This window comes from Micrasema longulum, unplaced genomic scaffold (genome assembly GCF_059751315.1).
Source record: "Micrasema longulum isolate JH-2025_06_02 unplaced genomic scaffold, ASM5975131v1 h1tg000810l, whole genome shotgun sequence".
Classification (NCBI taxonomy): Eukaryota; Metazoa; Arthropoda; class Insecta; order Trichoptera; family Brachycentridae; genus Micrasema; species Micrasema longulum.
In genome coordinates, this window is record NW_028278002.1 from 119,527 (window position 1) to 146,030 (window position 26,504).

General features: G+C 30.8%; 1 protein-coding gene across 2 annotated transcripts in view; it reads right to left on the reverse strand.

Moving 5' to 3' along the window:
* LOC148278907 (uncharacterized) overlaps nucleotides 1-26,504 on the reverse strand; it is a 263,865-nt gene that overhangs the window by 83,717 nt on the left and 153,644 nt on the right. The window contains exon 1 of one of the 2 annotated variants that reach the window (XR_015823043.1): nucleotides 16,558-16,762. The exons of the other annotated variant lie outside the window; for it this stretch is intronic. The gene's annotated coding sequence lies outside the window, so the exon portion shown is untranslated. Of the gene's footprint in view, nucleotides 1-16,557; nucleotides 16,763-26,504 lie in introns of those variants that run through there. 2 annotated transcript variants of the gene reach the window in all.

Here is a 26,504-nt window from a genome sequence, read left to right on the forward strand (position 1 = left end):
AGTTATATGTAAGTAATTTAAATAAAGGTATTTTTATCTTAAGGATCATTATCAATCAATTTACTTACATATAACTTTGAATTATCTATCCTTACCTCTGTTCTGTATAAATACATATAACTCTTTAATAAAGATACCAGTCTCGAAGATGTCGCGAAAGCGATGAAACCGGTCACTGGATATTCCAAATTTGTGGATTAAAGTATCACTCGTGTTTTATTTATATAATAAATTACAATGAACTTCCATCAAGAATTTTCACTTAAAAACTTAAATGATTAATATTTAATGTTAACGCGCTGATCACTACACCAAGAGGCTGATTTTATTGTTATATATTAGATTAGGTTTATTTTCACTGAATTTACCAAAGGCAAAAATATTGAACAATGTTTTAAATATTTCCCAATGTTTGTAGACAAACTGGATTTTATCCTTACTCAGTTATTAAGATCTTTATTTGTTGCAATAGAGGGAGAAACATTTTTGATAAGGTGATATAGAGATCTAGACATTTAAAAGGCGTGTGATCCATCATTGGCTGGTTTAAGTGGACTTACACGGTGTAATGTTCACTATTCTGCCTCTGTTTCAACATCCTCATTTCGTCAATTCTTCCATCTATTGACTTTTGTGAAATGATAAAACAACACATTTTACATGTTTATGATGTCTCCTCCTACCAGTTAGTTTAATCGACAATTTTTTAGTGTGTTCAATCCATAAGTCATTAGCTCTGTAAATGCCTAGATTTCCATATTACCCTCTCAAAAATGTTTTCCCTTTTGGTTGCAAAAATGAAGATAATTATTTACAGTCAAGAGTATAAGAGATAAAACGTAAATTGTTAATTCGGAGGCTGTCGGCGTGGAAAAGAGATGGATCTCTCTTGTGTCCTCCATTTATAGCGTTTTGACAGCGCTTTCTGTTGTCAGTTGCATATTGTGCGATGGTAGCCATCGAATCGAAAGTACTCGACTAGGATTCTGGTTCTATTTCACACAAAAACTGTATTATTCATCCTTCCAGGCCAGACTAGTAGCCTGCCTATTATTCTATTTTTAAATTAGTGTTGCGTTTTTTAAAACAAAACATATTGTTTGAACATGTCGAGTCAGTTGTGTTACTGCTATGTTAATATAATATATTTGATGAAATTTCAGTAATAAATTTTCAGGGATGTATTTTTGAGCAAAACGTGTTTGAGTAACTTCATTCATTCCAGTTCAATAGCTCGCTGAAATTTTCTTTTCAGAGCGGATTATGTTTACCCCAGCCGTGGGTATAAAAATATTAGTCTGGTGCATACAACTTTTATGCCGTAAAATGTATATTATTCGTAAACACTAAATTCATGTGGTTTGGATACGTGACTACCACGTTTAGGCACAACATTGTAAACATAATCTGGTTTCTATTCCAGGAAATGTGTTTAAAAAAAATTGCATATATATATTTTAAGCAAATCAAATAAAAAACTATGTGAATTTGTTTTTGTAAGCACATTTACTTTTAGCCGGGCATATTCATGTTTTACATAAATTTTATTCCGACTTTGCATGTATATAATTTTTTTTCATTTTTTTAATACGCATATTAAAAAAATAGGTATTAAAAAGGGTTCAAACTGACAGTAGGTTCGCAGCGAGCCACATCTTGCTGGAGGGTGTGATTCTATAAAATGCTGGGAAACGTCCAGTTGTATTCCACTGGAACTACAACTGTTTAGTCTAACTCGTTAGCGTTCAGGTCACAAACCCTGGGTAGCGGAATCACACTCATATCGGTGTGATTACAGCAGATAATAAGAAGATAAAAGGAATATTTCTGGCACTTCCAAACCAACTAGCTAACTAAGACCCTTCAACTCTGGAACGATCGCTATTTGAGTGAGACAACCGGAAGTGTAACTAAAATGTTTTTCCCTACAATTTTTCATGCCTATGATTTCAGAAAAATGCAAAATGCTGGCTACGAGCTCACCTAGATGCTTGCGGGTCATGGTGGCTTCATGAGCTACCTGCATAGCTTCAAGCTCTCAGAGATTGACAGTTGCCCATGCGACGATGAAACTCCTCAAGATGTCCCTCACCTGTTGATGCATTGCCCCTTTTTCAGCTTTCAAAGACAACAGCTGGAGGCGCGATGCAGAGGCCTGATAGGTAATAAAGAACTCACACGAGAGGTATTATCATACATGATAAATATAGCGCAGGAAATTGGTAAAATAAACTAAAGTAGGGAACAAAATGCCGAACACTCCTCTAGTGGAACGGAAGGCCTGTTGACTACTGCCAACAGGCCGGCTTCTCCTGAAGAATTTTAAGTGGTTTCCTCTCCACGTAAGCAAATGCTGAGAAGTTCCTGATTAGCCCACATTAATATATTCCTCCTGATCCCAATAGTTTAGATAAATTTTAAGATATTTAATTTCAGAAAAATCCACTTTTTGAAATATAAATCTTGTATATTCTAAGCAAGGTAAATAATAAAGCAACTCCCATATAAAAAATAAAAAAAAAAAACTAGCTAAGGCTTCCAACGCCAGGACATAATACTTGTTAATGCCTAAACTTTCATATTCTCTTCTCGAAAATGTTTTCCCCTTTATTGCATTAAATTTAGATCTGAGTAACTCCCTAAGAAGGAAATCCAGCCAGTTTGCAAATATTTCAACATACTAAAAACATGGTTAAATCAATTAACAGGTAAAAAAAGAAGTATGAATATTGAAAAATTGTTTTCAAGCGTTGCCTAGTAGGTGAATCGGTTCAGCCGGATGAATCTCACCCACATGACAAAGGTTTCAGCTTTTTTACTTCACAAAAGTCAACAGATGGAAGAGTTGAGGAAATGCGGATCTTTAAACACAGGCAGAATGGTGAATATTACACAGTGTGTAAAGTGGTAACTTAAACCCGCCAACGACAGATAATGAGTTCTGTAAATGCCGAGACTTCCAGACACCCTTATCAAAAAAAAAATCCCTCTATTGCAATAAATAAAGAAGGTAACCCTGACTGAAAAATACACCAGAGAAGGCAACGTCCAATAAGGAGAGTTACGGACCTGATCCGAGCAGCGCAGGTCAGCCATCTATCGCTGCAGAGATTGCCAACGTCAGGGGACAAGAAGAAGAAGTGTCTTATCAAAGTTTTTTGCTAAAATATTTTATGTCCTTGGACAAACAAGTTTTTAAAGCCTTATACTGATAATTTTGTCACTCTGTATTATAAGTAATCATAGAAAACAAAGAAACCATCAATCCGTTTCCCCGTAAGGCTAGGCAGAGAAGATAGAACGCTAGATCACTATTTCTTTGCATACAGATCTCTCTTTCTGTACATCGATAATCTCAGCCTTGCCTAATGTACGGATCTCAACGTTTGTGCATCTAACGTACATAGTTTTACCACAAATTCGCCCGAGAGATCGCATTTCAATAGCATTCAGCCGACTTTCATTTTCACATTTGTTTTTCCAAGTCCATAATTCGCTCCATAACTCAGGGTCGGGACCAGGACTCCATAGAAACACACAAATAATTAAGTAAGTACTAAATGGCATTTGTTTTAGGTGTGAATAGTTTTTTTTTGAGTACGAAATATAAAAAAAAAACTGTAACTTAATTCGTAATTCACATTAATTAAAATCACGTCGAATAATTGAGTTTCTAGTATGTTCGTTTGTATTTAATATATGTGCACACATATTTATCAATTGTATTTATATATTTGTAAATTGTTTATAACCTCTGTAAATTTAAAAGCCCTTTGGGCGTTAGTTAATAAATAAATATATTGTGAGCCTACATTATTTAGTCGAAACGCTTTGTGTGCACATTCGGGCGTCGTGTCAGGGAGGCCGGGTGTGCCGACACAGTAATTTACCTTTAACCGACTTTGACATAATAGTAAATGTTCTTGTTTGGGTTTTACTGAAACTTTTCTTAACGACATATTCCGGGAATAGAGAATCCTAAGTAAAGAGAGTCACACTACGCTTGGAGCTCTTGCCCTTCCGAGGAACATATTTAGCATTGACAGATGAGATTGATGACTTGGTGAATAATCTGAAACGGAATTTAAAAGAAAATCCATTATCCCGACAATTTGATTTATTTCGCCGAGTTTAAATGTGCATTTAATCGAAATTGTAATTGAATTGTAAGATCGGTAATCTTAAGTTGCGTGAAAGTAGATTAAGAGGAATCTATAAACGGTTTCACGCCACCGAGTACGATAAAAGAAAACTAACAAGACAATTTTTAAAGTAATTAAAATACGTAAAAATGTTGTGAGTTATTTTACTAACTATATTTATCTCAGATCCGTAAAATTGAATTTTTTATGCTTCTCAAAAATCGATAAATAAATGTTACATAGAAATGCTTGTGCTCAAAAATAGAAAGTTTGTTACAAAATGTGTAATAATACATAAATCAGCCAAAGACAGGTTCGGTCTGTAAATAACTGCCCAGATTTTAATACTTCTCTCTCATTCCCAAACGAATTATATCATTATTAATTTATTCTTTAGTTTAGATTACTTGGTAGTATACAAAATAATTTTTGCACTGAAAATACATATCATATATTAATTTATCATCATCGTTCCCTTTCCACATCTAATGGTGCATAGGGCACTGCATTTGTACACCAATCGCAGCGTATCTTGATCATTTTTTTTACATGAAGGTAAGATGATCAGTCTTACGCTTTAGGTATCAGTCCAGGGACTATGAAATATTCTAGTGCAAAAACACACTTTCAAATAAATAGTTCATATCAATCATGTCAAGAATCGAACCCGAGACCTCTTGCATGGTAGATAAACGCACTGACCATTACACCACGAGGCCGAATTATATATAAATTACCTATATTTAACTGAGTGAGTCTATGTTTGTAGTTACATTGTACAAATGCAAATACTAACATACGTTCGTGTATGAGAATATTATATATATATAAACATAAATATTTGTGTTCACATAATTTACCCAACTGGGAATAAAGATGTCGTAGAGTGGGATTCGAATTTCAGAACTTTGATGAGTCTACAACACTGCCATTAGACCACAATCCACTTCTACACCCAATATGGATACATGTTTTATTTAAATAGCCAAATAATAAGTCTTAAATTAGCATGAATGTAATCAACCTACTCTCAAAACAGTTGTGAAACTGAGTTTTTTTTTTCATCATATCAAATTTTAGTTCAATTGAAATTTCGGTAATTGATCATAATTTGAAATGAACATATTTTTAATGTAACCTCAAAATCGATATAAATAGAATATTGAATGAATAGTCTAACAGTGAAGCAACTTTTTTCAACAATAGATGTACAGTAAATTTAATAAAACCATATATTTTATAGGACTTATTGTATTGAAATTATATATTATGCATAGTTTCACATAAAAAAAAAGATAAAATCCAAAGCACACAAAGGATTTTATTTTACCAAATGTGTTTTGATAATATCACAATATATTATTCATAATGACACATTGTGCTTACTTAATGTCACTCTTTATTTATTTGACTTCAGGAAACACGAAAAAAAGGTTGAAAATTTTGTATTTTGTTATTTTTAAATACTTTGGTATTAATATTCATATTAGAAGGTAAACTGTTCCCCGAGTACATGTTCATAGATATTCAGCGTTAAAACGAAATGAATTGCTATCCTACGAAGGGAGGTGAACGTTTCAGACTCCCAAAAACAAGAACCAAGGCATCACAACAATCTGTTCCATAAAGGACTAAAGATGTTTAATGAGTTGCTGAAAAAAATAAGGTATGCAGGATCAATTGCATCGGTTCGTGGGATAGGGATGATTTTTATTAAAAACACATATCCATATAGCTAGCTAGTGGAGCCCTGAGTCTGAATTGATAACGCTAAAAAAATACATTATTGCACATTATATATATTTTTCTGTGCAACTATCTCAACATATTACATTTAGGAAGGCCAGCTGACATGATTTATTTTAAAAATCAAATATTATTATACATTAATTTATTATATGATTGTCGAATTCCAGGATTTCATTTTATTAGTATCTTATAAAATATTTTTTAAATTTAATTAAACAAACCGTAAATAGATGCACCAGGGCGCTGATTACAATGGGAAGTTACAAATGGAGTTATCTTCGACTTTCTATAAAGTAAAACCAAAATGAATGTACAAAATTGTTTATATTTGTACGAAAATTTTGATAATCTTCATCAGTAACATGTCATCGAACATGGACATTCTGTTTTACACACAGAAAACTTAATTTTGCTTTGTAGGTGAAATTGAAGATATGTGTTAACTTCCCCAATCGGGGCCCAGGAAAGAATTGTTTGAATTGAAAAAATATAATCATAACACAAATAGAAGGTTAAAAAAAATCAATCTGTTAATTTCTATAATTTTTTTTTGTGCACGCGGAAATATTGATTGACACAATAAAGTAGATAAGTAAAGGGTCATTTAATAAGAGTTATTGAATTAATGAGCTTTGAACTTAAAATATAAAACAAATGTTGTTTTACAAAAAAGGATATTCTTATTTCATGTTAAATAATATTTGATGTTTTGAAGATAATGCCGGTCAAATATCCACCACAGAGTTGTTTAATTTGAGGTCCGATTTTCATTAGTTCTCTTGTTAGATGAGCAAAGTAGGGTAAAATAATTTACTACCCTGAAAACAAGAAAGAAATGTTCATTTTGTTTTCTTCGACAATCTGACAGATGGAAAACCCATCCTGTTTCTTTAAGATCCTAGCAGTATTTCTACACTTTAAAAGGACACAACGCGGCATAGTTGAATTCAACTCAGGAGTTCCGTACTGAGCGTATACAAATAAACTAATGGGTCAAAACGTAAAACTTCTCATTTATGAGTAGTTTAGTCGCCTTCTGTTTGATGCTCGTATGCGGTTTCTGTACTATTTATAATTCTATGGCCGTGGGTACATATCGTACACAATAAATAATAATTTAATAACAACAAACGACTTTGTTCTGTGCAGTCATAAATCCTATATTTTATCATCATCACTATCATACTCCTGATTACACCCGATGGTGTATAGGGCACTGAATTGGAATACTAAATGCAGCGTATCACGATCTTTCGTTTTTTTTTTTAATTTTATTGGATGAAAATGAAAATTATATCAAAATTATTTTGATTTTACTTTCTAATTTGAACCAGTTCATTTATAATCACAACATCTCAACTGTTTAAAAGCTTGGCAACACAGATCATTTGTTCTTTCAGAACGCAAGACCATATTACCGTTAATGATGTAAAACGTGAGTATAGATTTTAAGTAGTTTCTATAGTCTTGAGAAACTTTCATGAAAACTCTCACATACGACATAACATAATATTCCTTCGTATTACACATTAATGTTGTTATGTGGTAATCTACGGACAGTATGTAACATATAGTATTTCATTTCAGAAGCTAGGCTCACATTTCCAGTGAAGAGCAGAGTAAACACACGAGATAGTAATCTAGAGAAAGTTTTATCCCTCAAATATGGCAACTGCGTAAAAATATATCCCCATATGAACCCCTAAAAAAATAATAAGATTACTAAAGAAAGGCTGTGCTTTTTTGGCAAATTGGGGAGAAGTAGTTTTCAAAACTGATAATATTATAAAGGGTTCGATTTAAAAAAAATACTTTTTACATTTAATAAACATTAAACGCCCAGCGGGCTTCCGAAGTAAACAAAAAAGTTTACAAACATTTAAAGGTTGTGGTTATGCCTCTTACACATTTAAGGTTCTAAAATAAATTAATATTATATACAATTTAACTAATAAAGCAACAAATGTTACAAAGTTGAAAAATAATTGAATCCTAAGTACGTAAATACAATTAAAATAAGTTAGTAATGGTGTAAATGATAATTAAAGTAAAGGTTTTTTTTAATCGTTTTAGTTATTCTCAAGAGCAATTTACAAAGTGATGCCACCGATATTTTTATTTATTTATTACTTGTACATATTACCAAAAAATAATAACTTATTTCTAACTATATGAGTCCAAGAGCCCTGTATTAATACAACATAATGGAAAGGGTAAGCATGCATATTATTAAAGAATACTAAAAACGACATTAATTTGACTATACTAAAAAATACTTAAAATTAAAAAAAAAATGTTTAAAACATTTTACTTTGTCATTACTTGCTACAGATTTTTTATTTTATTATTGTATTTAGTTCTTTGATCAATATGGTCTGATACAATATTTACATCTATACTCATTCTAATATTATTTATCACTATTGTCCACTTATTGTCCAAATTTATAAATTATTCAAATGATTTAAATAACTTATGAGTTTTAGGTTTTTTTCACTTAACTTGTACAATTTGACACTACTGCAGAAGAGCATTTCATGCCATGAGGCTTGCGACCTTAAATGTGCATTCAAAGAATTTTACGGGCTGGTTACAAACAGGTACAATGTTTTTTTTCTATCCCTGTATGTGTAACTGATTTAAGCGTCAATCTGTCAGTTTATATATAATATACGTGGTGTGTCCGACCGGACAAAGCAGATGACTGGAAGTTGCATCCCGACAACGCGCCGGCTCACAGCGCCTTCGTCGTCACCCTGGCCAAAGCAGGGGTTCCAATGATTTTTCAGCCCCCCTATAGTCCTGACCTGGTTCACTCCGATTTTTTTGTTTCCACGCCTGAAAGGACCCATAAAAAGAAAGCGATACGAGACTTTAAAAGGAATCCAAGCAGCTTGTACCGCGGCCTTGAGGAGAATTTCGGAGGAGGCCTATCGTGCCGCATTCAATGCCTGGAAAGATCGCTGGAGCCAATGCATCAACCCAGAGGATTCGATTTGAAAGAATTTTGATGTTTTGTAACGAAAAGTTTAATAACTTCTTTGTAATTGACTCACTGACATTACTTTTCGGACACACCGTGTACATAAAACTACATTTTGATTTTCAATTTACGATTGTATTCGTACGCCAGTCAGGACTAGTTACCTCGCTCATGCTTTACGCTGTCAAAACTATTATAGTTTTGATAAACAACAGTTACGGATAGATTCTTCTCCAAGAAAACAATTTCTAAGCAAAGCGCGGGGGGTAAATGGCCAAGTCCTTTGGATTGGCAGGTTTTTAAATTAGAATTGTCAATGACAACTTACCTTAGATACGGTGAACAAACAACAATGATCCAAGTCCACATTTTAAAAATAAATAGCTTTTTAATGTTTTTCTAAAACGTTCCGTAGCAAAAAAGTGAAAAAAGATTTTCAATGAAATGTTCAGAGTTTATTTGTAAAAAATACTAGGTTATATACATTGTAAATAGGGAATATACATAAGTTAATATAAGTGTACATATTGAACCGTTTGAATATTATAAATTAGGATAGTATGTGTACAATAGTAATAAATAATGTAAGAATAAATAAAGATGTAAATCTTATGTTGTATATATATATATATATATATATATAAAACTATGTTTATCATAGAAAAAGAAAAAAAAATTTAAAAAAATTAAGTTCCAGTGCAGTTATGAAAAAAACATGTCGCCAAATTTTAGGAATAATTAGCCTATAATAAATTATAAGATTGTGTACATATTTTACATATAAAATAATTTACTTTTTGATGATAAATAATTTTTACAAATATTTTTGTTGTTTTTATTATTAAGCCTTGTATATCTAAGAATTAAGTTTGATAAACTCAAATTGAGTTGCTGTACAGATACAAAGATTTCTTTTTCGCTAAATTTTTGGAATAATTAGCCTGTAATAAATAATCAAATTTTGAACGTATTTTCTATATAAAATCATTAACTTTTGAAGGAAAAATAATTTTTACAAATATTTGTGTAGCGTTTTTTATTGAGCCTTGTATATCTATCATCCGTTTGAACACCAGTAGACTTGGTTTACTGATCATCTTATAATATTTGTATAACTTACATAACATTTTTCCCCTCCAAACAATCAAATAAATAATAAGAAATTGTGCAAATGACATAACCTTGTTTCTGGGACTACTGGCAGTAAAAATATATTGACATTAACGCTCGTTACACTGTGTTGTCATATCTATTTCCATTGCAAAAAAAACATATTATCTTATCTTATTTAAAAAAATAACAATCGTTTGCCTACATTGAAACATTGAAAAAAGGTTTTTTTAAAGTACCGAAAGATCTAGGATTATATGAACTAATCAATGGTTTTCTTTAAAATTAATAATGGTACACGCAATCATTCTATTTAAAATAATTATACTACAGGTAACAATTCTGTTCACGGAAAAAAATGACAATAAACTTACGTGTAGTCACTGAGGTATAATTAAAGAGAGATGATGCTTCATAGAACGATAGTCTGAAATTAGGTTTTAAAAAATTATCGTTGTCGCGTCAACATTGCCGTGCAAAACGCGTAGCAAAATAAGAAAGACTAACTGTCTATGCTAGTTAACTGTGAATTCAAGGCAGTATGTAGCGCCTTTTTACGCTGCTTTACATTTACCGATTACAATTATGGTTCCGGAACTTAAATTGTAGAAAATATTTTTTTATTTAGGTTTAGTTATTTAAAATATTTTCCATATACTTTCCTGCGAAAACTGACCTTGCCTTGCAGTTCTTAAGAAATTTCGGATCAACATATGTTTGTGAAAAGGTTTTTTTCAAATCTTAATTATTTAAAAGACAAATACTGCCTATCACTAACAGAACAACACATTTGTGACTTGTTACTGTCAACATCTGACTTAATGCATAAGAAAATTATTTCTAGAAACACAATGCCAGAAATCATATTAATTTAATCAATTACCTACCTTTTGATTTTGATTCAAGGTGTTATTTATGTTATTATTTAATTAACAACAATTTTATATTTAAAAACTTAACTTAACGTTTTTTTACTACGCATGTCTTAAAAGTAACTAAAATAACTTTCCACCGATTCAGAACTCTTTGGCCTGTCAAAGATTTCTGAATCGTCCGTTTGGCTTGACTGTTAAAAAGGTTGTGGCCATGGTCTTATCAAAATCTATATTTTTACAACAAAAAAATCATCAATAACAACACCAAGAACATCAATAAAGAAAGAACAAACAATGAATATCATTAATTTGATTCACATAATATTTATTATTTATAAAAATACTAGCTTTTACCCGCGGCTTCGCTCGTGTGGTATTAGGGAAAAATTAGTTTATTAATTAGTTTTGTCTTTTAACATTATATTTTTTTTTACGATGGATCGACACATTTTTTTAAATAAAAAACAGCCCGTATTGATTGTCTGTTTTTTAATTATCATAATGAAAAAAACCGACGATCCTTTAGTCTATGACAACCTAGTGTAGTTTTTCTGTTTTAATATTACATATTTTTCCTACTAAGAATCCACTTCCTCACGAAGGAATTTCCCAAAGGAGTGGTATTTTTTCAGGATGAAAAGTAACTTTTGACATTTATCAGCTCTCTGGCTATCACTATGTAAAAAAATTACGTCAATCAGCTGCCTTTAAAAAAAAAAAAAAACCGCTAAGCGTCTATTCTAGAGGCTTGTCAGCAGGTGGGAATGAAAAGATATTGAAAGAAGTTATGAATAAAACACCACAACACCCAGACCAATTGAGAAAAAACCATTGTCAAAACTTTTTCATGAAACTGGCGGGAATCGAACCCGTGACGCCAGTTTCACAGTTGACCGTTTAACCAACTGCTTTATGGCGCCTGAGTGTTTTTTTTCGGGATGAAAAGAAGCCTATTTCACTTCATAGTTTCCTGTTATTTCTATGCAAAAAAACGAATCGATCGGTTTCTCATTTGCGGCGTACAGGAAACACAAACAATCAGACAAACTAATTTTTGCATTTATAGTATTATTATAGATTTAAAACAAATTCACACTAAAAAAGAGAAAAATAAATAATAGGGATATTTATTAAAATAATTTTTTTTTTTTTCATCTGACAATGCTGTTTTTTGATTTGCTGGAGGATATTTTTTTAGCAATAAGCCAGCCAAAGTATATATATATTTTTCGTACTTGACGTCTTAATTAAATAAACAAATATAATAAGTTATATAAGTAACTACAGTCGGTTCATATGAAGCAGAAATAATTGTACATTTATTTTTATTTGCTAAGAGTTCTGATGAAAAACTATTCACAAAATAAAACTGAAATGATTGAAGTTTTTAGATATATTATATATGCACAACGATACTCAAATGTTGATTTACAATATGATTATTTATTATGAGGTTGTTTCATATATAATCTGTACATATACATTATATTTTAAACTTAAATTTGATTTATTTTTTGATGGTTTGTACATTTTAGATACAGTAATTAAAACTTAAAACGTAATACGTCACACAAATGCGGTGACCCAAATTTTTAGTCCAAAAATTACAAAACTCATCGCCATATTTTCATATTTGTTTACATTTTCCCAGCCTGGGGTGAAAGAATTTTATATCATGCTGTGAATTTGATTTATTACACTTCTACAACGCAGTACAAAAGTGTATTAAATAATCACGTTTGAATAAACCATCACTTACATTACTTAAATAAAATCGCAGTACTACACATAATTACGAAAATTGTGAAAATTATAAAATAAATATTTCATTCATGTAAGGGAAGCGAGTTTTCTCAATAAAGAGTGGCAAATAAAGAGGTTATATCCCCTCTGCCTTTCTCTACACGAAAACAGCATGATTTTTTTATTCATGAACTGAACCCGGCAATACTTTGCTATTGCTAGATTTGAGTATATACTTATTTATAGATTAAACAAACACAATCGAAAGTTTGATATGAATTATTGGATTTAGTTCAAATGATAAATATGTGCATATGAGTACATATTAAAATTTTTGTGTTTTGGTTTAAATAAATTGTGAAGATATGCGGTAATAGAGAATTTTAATAAATAGGATTCGAACATTGTTATTCTGTCACTGTCTTACAGATGCCTCCCCGAAACTGTGCGAAAAAGACAACTGCATGTCGGACCTTTTATGCCTAACTAAAATAGACCAAATCGATGTATTGTTGTCCCGTTTTCAGCACCTCGAAGCTGGCATTTTTCCAATTTTATTATTTTTTCAAGATCAGAATCGAAATTTTCTGTATCGGTAAGTTTTACAAACTCCGCGAGCCCTATGTTGAGTTGGGATTGAACATAATGGAAAATAGAAGCACATAAATATGTTATTAAAAAATAGTTACATTAAAACTGAAACACAAATATCGATTCCATATCACCTTCTGAACAATACGCAGGGCTGTGTGTGTACCATGCTGTAACTAATAAGAATTATATTAAATAAAGAATAAGTATGAAAATAATTCATAGATAAATTTATGAAATGTCTTGCAGCAGTCTCATTTTTGTTTTAAAAGCCGTTAACACTTGGACAATACTGTTTTGTCCCTGGACTTGACAAATGTCCACGTGTAAACATAAATTTTTAAAACAAAAAAATTGTCCTGAGACATCGCCGTCAAGATGAAAATGCAGGCTATCTCCGCGGAACAATGATAACTCCCACCACAGTGCGCGGCGGCATTGCCCTCGTATAAACACGCACGGACAGGACCTCGTGATAATAGCGATTTGCTCGACGTGAACGTAAAGCTCCCGCACCTTTTTTCCGCCTAAACGGAGGTAGATTTTTTTTTCGTATTTAGTTTGTTCTTCAAAAATTCTAATAAATCTTGGTAAAATAGTAACTCGCTCGTAATAAACGCCGCCGGGTATTCATTTTTGTAAGACTTACGTGTGAACTGCGGCCGAATTTTCGAATTATCCCAGCATTCTTCTTGGGCAATCGACGTTGTTTACGGAGCTGAGACAAGACATATATTATCATATCTATTGTATTGCCCCCATCTTAATGGCTATTTAAAGAAGAAATAATATCAAGACATTTTTTTATATGGAAAAGAACCTTTTTGATAGAGAACATGAAAGTCCAGGGCCTCGATTACAATGGGAAGTTAACTAGAGTTAACTAGTTAACTAGAAGTTAACTAGTTAAGAAATAGTTAAGAAAAATGAAAAAAATATTCTGCTTTTCATGCAAAAAACTTAATTTTATTTTGTAGATAAAATTGAATATATTTATATTCAATTTTATCTACAAAATAAAATTAAGTTTTCTGCATGAAAAGCAGAATATTTTTTTCATTTTTCTTTTAAGCATGTTCAATTTTAGGTGACCGATGAAGATATTTTAAGTGTTCATGCAAATATACTCATTTTTGTACACAAATATCGATTTTTCTTTATAGAAGTCGAAGACAACTCTGTTAACTTCCCATTGTAATCGGGGCCCAGACATTTACACGGTTATTTAACTCCAAGTGTACTTAGAAAATCTTTGCCGTATTTTTAATCATCGAGCATTTAAAATTTTAAAAGCTTTTAACAAGTATATTAGCAAATAGAAAAATAAAATAAATTACACGTCAGTCCGAATGGTTAAAGTAACAGTGTATAAAGTGATCACCAGAACCATTTTTGGGTTGTGGTCAAGTGAAAATGTAGTGGATTTAAATCACAGGTTCTAGGTTTAAACCTCTATCTACCACAACCTTTAAACTTCAAACCAAACATGATATTTGTTCCATTTATTAAGCACAGTTATTTCAGAATATATAAAAATGCTCCAAAATAAAAAATATATATGGATGAATAAAGCTATCAAATACTCTGCTTGAAAAATGCCAACAAACAAACATGTCTTAAAAGAGTAAATGATTTCACTTCTACATTTATTTTTTAAGTCAAATCCAAATCTTTGTTTGCAGGGCCCTTGGCCTCAAAGAGATTCGTTATTTTTTTTGGTAATATATGTGTGTTTGTGTGAATAAATATATAAATAAAATAAATGTTTATCGGAAGGGACATGTTTTTTAGTAATTCATTAAAAAGCAAAAATAAAAAAAAATCAACAAAAAATTGTAATTTATCATTGGATAAAAATGTCTAGAAAATTAATTACTTTGTGGAGTCAATTTTAGGAAATTCACCCTTGTGTTATTATTTTAATTAAGTCTATGCTGGTGGGGAGTTATCACAAATTAGCTAATAGTGTTGTGCTGAGGTGTGCAAATATTTATCAGAACATAAATAATTGGAAAACTTTACGGTCAGGGTTCTGCTTAGTACTACTAACCTTCTGCCATCTGATAATTTGGGTAAAGGCGTGAGGACACATTTCTATTTATTTTAAATCTCAATTTTACGTACTAATTGAATAATAAACTATTATGTATGAAATTAACAAGTTCATTGCAGAAATTAGGCAACGCTAAATGATAATCAAGAGTTTTTAGTGAACCCCGATGAAGGCAATGTGGTGCCTAAACTAGTTGGTTTATAAATTTGTAATTATTAAAGAAAAACAATATTTACGCCACGTATAGATTACTGCCTTTCAGTATTATTTTCAGCTTATGACGGAAATTTCAATAAATTGAAATTACTTCAAAACAGACACATGAGAATAGTTTTAAAGTAAGGTAGATAAAAAAAAAATGCGAGAAGAACTCAATTGGATATCAAAAGAGACTGATACATAAAATATTCTTGATTTTATTTTTAAATTCTTAAACAATCAAATGACCAAATAATTAATTACCTAATAAGATACTGTTAAATATATTTCATGAGCATATTACAAAAAATAAGGATAAAATAAGGCTGCCATTTAAGAAAAAAAAACCGAATCCCTAAACTGCATTATTTATAAAGGTTTAAAAATGTATGAAATGAAGAATAAAAATGAATTTAAAAAGAAATATTGTGATAACTGTAAGATGATGTAAATATATATGTTATTAAAGTAAGTTATAATATTAGTTTATATGATAATTTATCTAAAACATTTAAGTTTGTAGGTGAAAATTCTTGATGGAAGTTCATTGTAATTGAACACCAAATCACCTTATTTCCGAAAACCATGATTTTAATCAAGAAACGGGTATAGAAACTTTGTATGTCAATAAAAATGGTTTATGTTTTGACAATTTATAACGATTAGAAATTAGTAAAGCCATTAATAAAAAAGTAATAAATATTCAATTAAAGTTAAAGTTCGAATCCTCTTTTTAAAATATTCCCGTTATGATTCATTTTATCTACTTTCTATCTCTTTCTTAAAATCTTTTGTCTCTTTTATAAAATATTTTATAATATAACGTGTAATTATAAGTGAGTTTAATTCCTGACGATGAGGTAGTAACCTCGAATCCTGTCGAAGTGTACAAAAAATAATACAAATTTATAAACATGTAAGTGTAAAATGTCATACCCTTAAGTGAAAAATGTTTTTGATAACAGTAATAAAACATTTATTAAATCAATATAATATAATATTTTGCTATAACCATGAAACACTTGAATTTGAATTTTGTATCGGTCATGTAAAAGTCTTCTGGGCGTACAAAATAAATAAATAAATAAACAAAATAACTGTATCTGTACATACGGCTCTTATTTGTGCAGAACTCACAGCATTGTTTGAAGCCAGATGAATTCTACCGAACAGTTCTGTAGTTGATGCAGTAAACGAAACCGTTTTCCTGAGAAGACTTTGCATTTCTGCAATTTTATTCTACCACTCTCTCTTTACAAAACGCGTCACACCAAACACTTAATTTGTCTCGTAGCGACGGAAATTCCAACCACACTTTACTTAGACGAACAAACGTAATGAAGGTAGATTTTCTTATCTCTTCCTGCTTTGGAAAAATGTAAATAGAGTGACGTAATAATTTAAGTAATTACAGTGCAATTAAAACGCAATTTAATTATGTGCTTACCCACAAATATTAATATAAACCTTATTACAATGTTAACGCGTTTGTGATTAAATTGCGTACGTTAATAGCATAATACAGAACAAGGAAGTTTAGTGGTTAAAAAAAATATTTGGTAATACATTAACGAACTAAGCCAAAAAGTTTTTTTATTTTTTTTCTTATGATATTAAAAAGATTATCGATTTTGAAATTACGCTGCCTGTGACGTATTTTTTTTCATAAAAATAAATATTTGCGTTCTTATAATTTACCCGAATATTTCATTTTAAGGGCCATTTTCAACGAGATGTAAATAACTCACTAATATAAAGTGGGAATCGAGTTTGGGTAGAGTGGGATTAAAACCACGGACCTTTGAGCCGTGAGTCCGAGACACTAGCCACGGGACCACAACCCGATTCAAGTATTAAGTTCTCTTCTGTCAGCTCTGTCGATTAGTCAGTTGGCTTCCCTGAAACAGGAAATCTACCACAAAGCTTTATCATTGGTTGACTTTAGAGAACTAGTGACGTCGTTCAAAGTAGTTCTCTAGTAGTAGTGGTAGAACCAAAACGCACCTCTCTGGTAAAAGACCTGAATACGGATATCGAGTGGAAATCAGTCCTTGTGTAGTGATTGACGCGTTTTGCGTAACATTTTTAAGGTAGTAGTTTCGATTGCTGTCAGGGTGGACGTAAAATATTGGATTTAAAGGGGATTCTATGCTGCAATATTTCATTGTTCTTAAACTGGAAACTGAAAAGTAAGACTGTCCATTTTATCTTCCATGTAAGAAAACGATCCATAAACGCTGCAATTGAATTTGAATGCAGTGACCTATGCACCAGTGGATGCCCAAATGATGAAAATAAAAAATAAAAAAAACAGATCTTTATTCGAAATCAGTAAATGAAAAACGATAAAGGTATATTTAATAAGACCTTGCGGTTTAGTATAAGACCGCGTAAATACAATAAAATTAAAATAAAACTAGTGAGCATTCTAAACAACCTTTTACTAAAAATGTATTGAAAATTAACTTACATAAATTAAATCATCAACTGTAAAATTATATTAACCATTTAAAAATTGACATTACAATATTATTTATCTATCACCTAAGCCAGCTGTTTTTTATCAACCATAGAACAAAACTCTTATCAAGTCTGTTGTTTTGATAAGAAAGGTATATATTGGTCATATTTTCTATGTTTAAGAGTGTCTTTTGAGTGTTTTATAGAAGGGAATATAGAAGTCTAGACTAAAATGTTTTTTTTTTACTCACAATATTGTTGATTACATTAAATAGTTTAAATCTTACCAAATAACCAGTAGATACGTATATATCGTGAGTATACAAGAAAAACTGTCCAGAATTCTTGTTTGTTGGCAAATCAAGTTTCAAGTTTTTACATAGTCACAAACTAATAGTTTCGCTATTTAGTAAACTTTTGATTTTAGCTTTCTTTTGCGTTTCATAGACAAAGAATTAGCAATGTATTGTGTTAGTATGGAAGTGTTTTGATTGTGTCATTATTCCTGTACAAGATGTTCATGGACTAACTTGATCAATATATTATGCAATTTTTAATTTTGTGAAAAAAACTTTGAGATATAAGTGGACTTGTTTTTTTTCAATAAAAAATAGCACCCAGCATTAAAACTTGGTGAAAAAATATAAAAAATTGCAAAAAAATTACTTCTCTAATTTTGTTTGTATGTTTACGTTATAAAGGTCCTCATTTTCATATATGTAAGATTTCATTATTAAATTCAAGATAGTGATTTTTTTTCAATTAGGCGATTAGCGAATATTGATTTTTGCAATGATTTTGCAATGACTTTCGATCGTTCTGTTTTCAAAATCGCATCTACATATTTCAAATAAATATTTAAGATGTCTCTATGGTTATAACACAAACAAATAATATATTCACAAAAAAAACTGTTTTATGTAAAACTTGTCGTTTTTATTTCAATTTATCAGGTATTCTTTAAGGTATTTGTCTAGTAAAACGAACGCAAAATTAGGAAATCATACGATTTTGCCATTTTAAAAAGAAAGTTTTTTTTTTAATCTCGCAATAATAAAAAAAATAAAAAAACATAAATTAGATAAAAACAATATTTTTTAAAGGTATTTCTGTTAAAAAATATTATTATTAAACTTCTTAGATTTTCACGGCCGTTAAGATGCACAATAAGTTTTTCTGGGTTATTATGCCGTGTGTCGTTCGTACTCTCTACCGACGTTTCGGATCGCGTTACAGCGTCCATCATCAGGGTTGATGTTATTTGTGTATGAATATGTGTTACGTTAGGTACTTAGAATTTTTACCGTGTCGTAGTCGTTTTTGTGTGATGTTATGTATTTGGGACTTGTACCGTGTCGTAGTCGTTTAGATTAATGTGTACCATTATGTACTCAGGATCTATACCGTATCACAAATCTGTGTTACATTGCAATCTTTATGCGATTTCTTTATGACTGGGTACCAGGATGTTTTTAATCGCATCCCATCAATAACATCAACCCTGATGATGGACGCTGTAACGTGATCCGAAACGTCGGTAGAGAGTACGAACGACACACGGCATAATAACCCAGAAAAACTTATTGTGCAATATTATTATTATTTATTTATTTATTTATTTATTACATTATACATAAATTTGTTAAGGCAGAGACACAGTTAATAGCGACACAATCAAGAACGACTCATGTCTGTGAACTTGCTCCGACTCGCTTGAAAATCCGTGTTGAGTCGGGGCACTTGTAATGCATTCATAACCATACATTCACACACATATATACATATATATTCGCACATGCATATTCATATTATATTTTATACATACATATACATATATATCAAGTGTATACACATCATTGATACTTTATACATTATTACATACTAAAAAGTTTTATGTAACTAAAATATAATTACTTTTAGACCGGCAGATTAAGCTTTTTTAAATTTAGACTAAACTAAGGTATCTGGCATCTCAATAAAAACTAAGTGTTGAACTAAAATTCGTTGAAATAATTTAAAGATAATAAATTAAACATAAAGGTGGCCGAAGCTAAATTTTATTTTTATGTTTTGAAAAGAAATACAAGCATTTTAAATCACATACATTTTTGTGTCATTTTCCTTTATTTCTACGTAAAATCATGCCTTCGGTAATACTTTAAAAACATAAAATTGATTGAAATACTTCAGTTAAAACCTTTTTTTTGGAATTGTATTCTCTTTTTTTTTTTTTTTAATGAAGATAATTATGGTTGTTATATTTCATTTATAACAACATCTTTTTTACGTGTTTATGACCTTCAGACCTGACTTTATTGTTTTCGGTGTAAAATATATTTTTAACTCGTTTTTTTTTCGAAGTCATGTATACTTTTTTTGTATATCTGTTTTTGGCTATGTGTCGGACAACAATCCCTCGTATAGGGTAGGATTTAATACAATATAGGAAATAGTTACATAGCCTCTCGAGACAGATCCAGTAACAGTAATGAAGTTGGGGTGACAGAGATAAAGTATCGGACTGATTGCAACCCTTAGCAGAGATGAATTAGAGTTCAAATTACAATTTTATTGGACATTTAAATATAATTTTAATATGTTTTTCAAATCATATTCTAGCGTTGATTTAGTATTTGAGTATTATTTTTAATTAATTATAAATAACGGTTGGTTAACCCATTCAGCCCGAACTTTTCTAACATTTGTTTTCGCATTTTACCAAATGTAAAGACTTACCAAAATGACTATTCCACGTCTTTAAACTCCGATAAGTGATGAAAGCACGCAATGTCAATATTTTTTCTGAAAACTGATTTCAAAATATATGTAATTGCAATGTGACGTTTTCGCAATTGTTCCAATGTTCAATTTGGGGACAAAGATAATTATCTATATTTTTATAAAATATACATGTTTTATTTATGTTTATTTTTTTTTATTTTTTTTATTTTTTTTAAAATTTTATTATTATTTATTTATTTAGTTCTATGTATTTACATAGTCTAATATATATTTACAACACAATATTTACATCTATACTTATTCTAACATTATTTATCACTATTATACACTTAGTATCCTAATTTATAATATTAACTGTTTCATATGTACATTTTCATTAATTATATTCACTATTTACACTATTTACTACCTAATATTTTTCACATATATACTTTTTACATTTAATTTTAAATATATTTACATTAATTTAATTTTTTATGCTTTCTGGCATTTCTTCAAATAGTTTTATTCCCTTGTACATAAGGCAGTTCTGGGACATTGCTTTTGATTTTTTTTCCAGTCTTATATTTTTAGATCCTCTTGTTGCATAGTTATGAAAGAACTCATTATTTTTTAGTTTATTTTGAAAATATCTCGGAACTATTCCTTTAATAATTTTGTTTATTTCATTGGCAACATTGCATTTGATTCTTTGATATTCTATGATATTCTATGATATTCTATATTCTATGGATGTAGTTTAATTGTAAAAGACGCCAGAAAAAAACGAGGTTTTATAAGAGAATAATATCATAATGGTTTCTAGAGAAGTAATATAATCATCTAAAAAAATTGAACAAATTCCATATCTTTTGCGTGTCAAATGACAATTAACGGAATCAAATCCGTCATTTCGATAAAAAAAATAACAGATAAATATCAATAAAGGCTTCAGCTTGTTGATTTCGTGAGAATCAACAGACGGAAGAATAAAAGAAATGATCAAACATAGGCATAATGATAAATATAACAGTGTGTAAAGTAGCCATTTAAACCAGCCAATGATAGGTCATAAGTCCTGTGAATTCCTAAACTTCCATGTTCCTTTTTTAAAATGTTCTAAATCACAATTTGAATACGTTGGTAGATAAAACTAATACCAAACGAGGGTGTTAAATTATATGTGTTATAAAATATTCTTTGTAGTGTTGTGTCCCTAGCGAGATCATTAGTGCCAAATGGGTGAGAAATATTTCTTTGTATTTATTTTTTTAAAATAAAAAAGTACTTTAAATTCAGAGGGCACTGGCGGATACACTTTAGCTTCAGGTAGTTTTCATAGAAATATTTCTAGACATGAGGAAGTAGGGCATCGCATGTAGGAGTGCAACATTGTCACATTGCCAAGAATCGTTTTAAGAGCAATTTAGAATTTTTATTGAAAATGCCACCGGGAATTTCACGAACACGTGCAGAAACTTTTATTACAAGTGGAAAATTTATTATAAAACTGTAATCCGGTTTTACTTTAGATATAAATATGAAGATCTCGAAGATGTTATGTACATCACTTTAAAACATCATAGTTCTAAAACAAATACCCTAATATTTAAAAATGTGAGAAGGTTTTTACGGTCACTGTTATCAATATGTTTCTTTTTTGGGTGATACCGTGTGTGTTGGATTATTCCTAGCCGAAACGTCGGAACGAATCCAACCCACACGGAATCACCCAAAAAAAACATTTAGACCCTAATATTTATTTGGTTTGTAGTTTTCGAGGGCCCTGATCAAAACGGGAAGTTAACAGAGTTATCTTTAAAATTGTTAATCACAAAAATAAACCTTTTAAACGAAAATGTAAATATTTGTAAAAAACAATGCAGTATCGTCGTCAGTATTATTTAATTAAACATTTTAAAAATTAAAAATCATAAAACTATACGATTTGGTAGCAAAAATTCGATACTACTTTATAAATAATTGAAGACAACTTTGTTAACTTCCCATTGTAATCTACGCCCTAAAATGAATAATTATTTTATAATTATTCATTTTAAAGGCTAAACAAATGTCAGTACAACTATATTTTAACTGGCAAACTGCCATGTTTCTCCAAACTGTTATTATTATTGGTTCATTTTGTCACCAAAATGACGAAAACGCATTAAAAACACAAATTATATTAACGTTACGAAAGTTAAAAAAAGGAATAAATCAAATTTTTGATTACATTAAAAAACCAATATTTTTAAAAGTATATTTCATGCGTGTTCTAACTAGCAGGGGAAATAATTCAGTAAGATAAATAAAGCTCTTTTATTTCACAAAAGTTAACAGTAGTTAAGAAAATTTAAGAAATATGAATGTTTAGGAATAAACAAAATGGTAAATGTTACACAGTGAGTAAAGTGACCACTAAAACCATCCAATCACAGATCACAGTCCTGTTAATGTCTAGACTAACATATCCTACTCCCTAAATTGTTCTCCATCTCTGTTGTAATAAGTTAGAAAAATAACCACCTGTATCAGATCGGTATAATACATTAGTTTATGAAACAAAAAAATAATAAATACGTGCATTAAAAAATACAAAAAGTTTTTTATTAATTTAAATGAATATCATCGTCATTCTAATATGAAATCAGATATATTCATTGATGGACCAATTATGACGTAAATAAATGATTTTTGGGGATGGTTTTTTTTAACAATTTGAATCGCTTCATTAATAGCTTTGAGTCCGGTCTATATTGACCCAGTTCTCACGTGGGAGAGGATGTGGTTCCTAATATTGTCAGGCCAATATGGCCCTTGCCGTAGTAACCTAAGTATAGAAGTCCCGTTAACGGCTTGTTTAGGTTTAGATTTATATCCGAGGTTTGGAAATGCGTAGTACTTTTCCTGCCAAAAACATTCACTTGAAATGTTAAGATTAAAGCAGTTTATTGATTTATATAATACGATTCAAAACGACCTTTTATTTAAAACTTAAAGTAAAAGAATAAGGACACTTTGGCAGGCTTATTGCTAAATTAAATATCTTCCAGCCATCCAAAAAAGAGACTGGTCTATAAAAAAATTGGTCTTATTTTTATACCACACAAACAATTTATAAAAATATATAAGAAAACAAAATAATATTTTCAAATTACCGTTTTTTCAGTGAGCAGATAGAGCATGCACAAATAAACTTATTAATAAAAGATTAAAAAAAAGAGGATGCAGGAATAAAAAATAATATTTTATTTTAAGTATTTAAAAATAAATAGGCAGGTTAGTGTTCTAAAGATAAGTCATAGGGACTTTAACCTTTCCCTTACTGTCTTAAAAACATCCACGTGTTACGGTGTTGTGTAATCATTACACAATAAAAAAATGAGAGATTTTAAATCGTAATATTCATAGGCAATTGCTACAATTATTTTTAGCTGAAGTCAAATGTAATAATATGTTTAATCTTATTGCTAAAAACATGATAAAATCATTAGCTCATGCTCTCAGAGAGTGAAAAAGAACCGCCTCTGACGAAAGCCGGGGAGCTACTAACGGGCGGCTAAATGCGTCTGGTAGAAGTACTAGAAATTTTGCTGTTTAAACGTGTGACGCGTGAAGTTGTCTCTCTCGCTCCCGAATATACCTGTATTATCGAGAATGAGACGTAAAGAGTGTGTGAGACAATTATTTATAAGGATTACTCATTTAATGCGTACGCAACTTGCGACAGGTTGGTAAACTTTTTTTATCGTAATGGTGATTCATCCGATTTTCGATAAAACACTTTTTATGGTCCTATCAAGCATCAATTAGTATTTAACTAAAAAAATGTTTGAGCCAATACGTAAATGTATAGCGGAGGAATAACGAAAATGTCAACCCATCATTTATTATATTTATGCAGATATTAAAGTTTTTAGATGCAATGTGTACTAGCTACATATCACCGGGAAGGGAGAGTTAATAAGTTCTCGCTGTTTACTGACAGATGGCAGTGTTATCTAAGCCTTTTTACATCGGGAAATATTGCAGCCAACTTCATCGTTAAGCTCCACCGTTAGGCTTGAAATAATATTATATGCTTTTTTTATTTAAAATATACTTTTTTATAGCGTGAAACATGTCAAATTTAATGCCACAAAAATGTATTTGCTCGGAATTTTACCACATTCCTTTTTCCATAAAAAACAGCAGCCAAAGCACATAGAATTTTTGCGGAGACTTGTTGCGACTATGCTCTATCGGAAACAATATGCAGATATTTGTTTCGATGCATTAAAAATAATAATTCAAATGTTAAAAATAAAGAGCGCTTTGGCGCACGGAAAAAGTTTGAAGACGAAGAATTGGAAGTATTGTTTGATGAAGACTCATGTCCGACGCAAAATTAAATTGCAGAATTATTATGAGTTGATTAAACAATAGTTGCCATACGTTTAAAAGCATTAGGGATTATTCAAATGCAAAGGAAATTGGGTGCATACGAATTAAAGCCGAGAGATGTCGAACGAAAAAAAGCGGGAACTTATTCGGGCCTACGGAAATGTGGAGTTTTGATAATACAAAAATTCGTTCATAAACTGAAAACACCTAACGTGATTTCAATGCAGAGTGCATCATATGTGGGTCTTTTTAATTCTGGTTTCAATTTTGTGATTTATTTTTCCACAATGTTCGCCGACTAAAATAACCACCGCATTTTTTGTATGCGTGGATTGTTATTTTGATATTCCTGCCGGCAAATTGGGAGCAAATTGGGAATCTAGCCCGGACAAGTAAAATGTTGCCAATGCCTGCTTTATTTTTTTATTTATACCAATCGACAGGTTATTAGACAAACCCTTTTGGATTAGTAAGTAATTGAAAAGTTAACCAAATCAAGAGATAAATTGGTCACCACCAACCACCGTTTGCGACGCGACCGAGACCGGAGAGCGAGACAGGAGACCGTGATAGCATCTTGACTTTAGCCTTTACGTAGTGTTCAGTTCGCGAGCGAGATTGAGACAGGAGACCGCGACGTGAGTCGAGTAGCGGTCTTGGTCTTCGGTCTCTGTCCCAGTCTTGGTCGCAAACTGCCATCTTAAACAGTGTTAAAAAATACCAAGATTTTATTTCGTCATTAGCTTTTCAAAACATTAAAAGTTTTCATGAATACTATATTTGAAAATAATGAAGACTCAGAGGATACTAAAAATGTTGAATTTATGTTTTGATATTTTATATTTTTTTGGCGTGTAAACAGGCAAAAAGGCCCAATTACATTGGTGAATTGAACGTAGTTATGCAGAAAGCAGCCAGCCATAGAAAAGTGAAACTGGGATAATAGCACTTTTGTGAAAAGAGTGAATTATCAAATCTACACAAGTTGGAACGTCTTTGAAATCAACAAATGATAAACAATAAATACATAAGTTTTTGTTTATATATTAAAAACAAGAATTTTATTGTGTATTTGACCAGTTTTAATGATTTTTAAAGTACCGTAAGATTTTTCTAGTGCTGTGGGTGTTTTCTGCAAATAAAGAAAAATCCTTTTGTGATCGACACCATTTTCAGAAGGTGATTGATACAGTTTTTTGTAGTAAAACGGTCTGGCTGTTTTTAGCAGAACATAGGATTGATCTTACTGCACCCGATAACATCAATATCTCATTTTTACAAAATTGTTGACTTGTGGTTTTCTGCATAACTACGTTCGATTATAACTCAAAAAGTCCAGGCTTAAGAAAAATCACGTTATTTTTTGTGATTTCACTGGGAATCGAACGCGGAACCCCCGAGCGCCTAGGCCAATACACAATGGAGGCCGCCAAAGTATTTTTAATATTATATATGTACTTATCCATAGGCATAATGATGAATGTTACAAAGCAGAT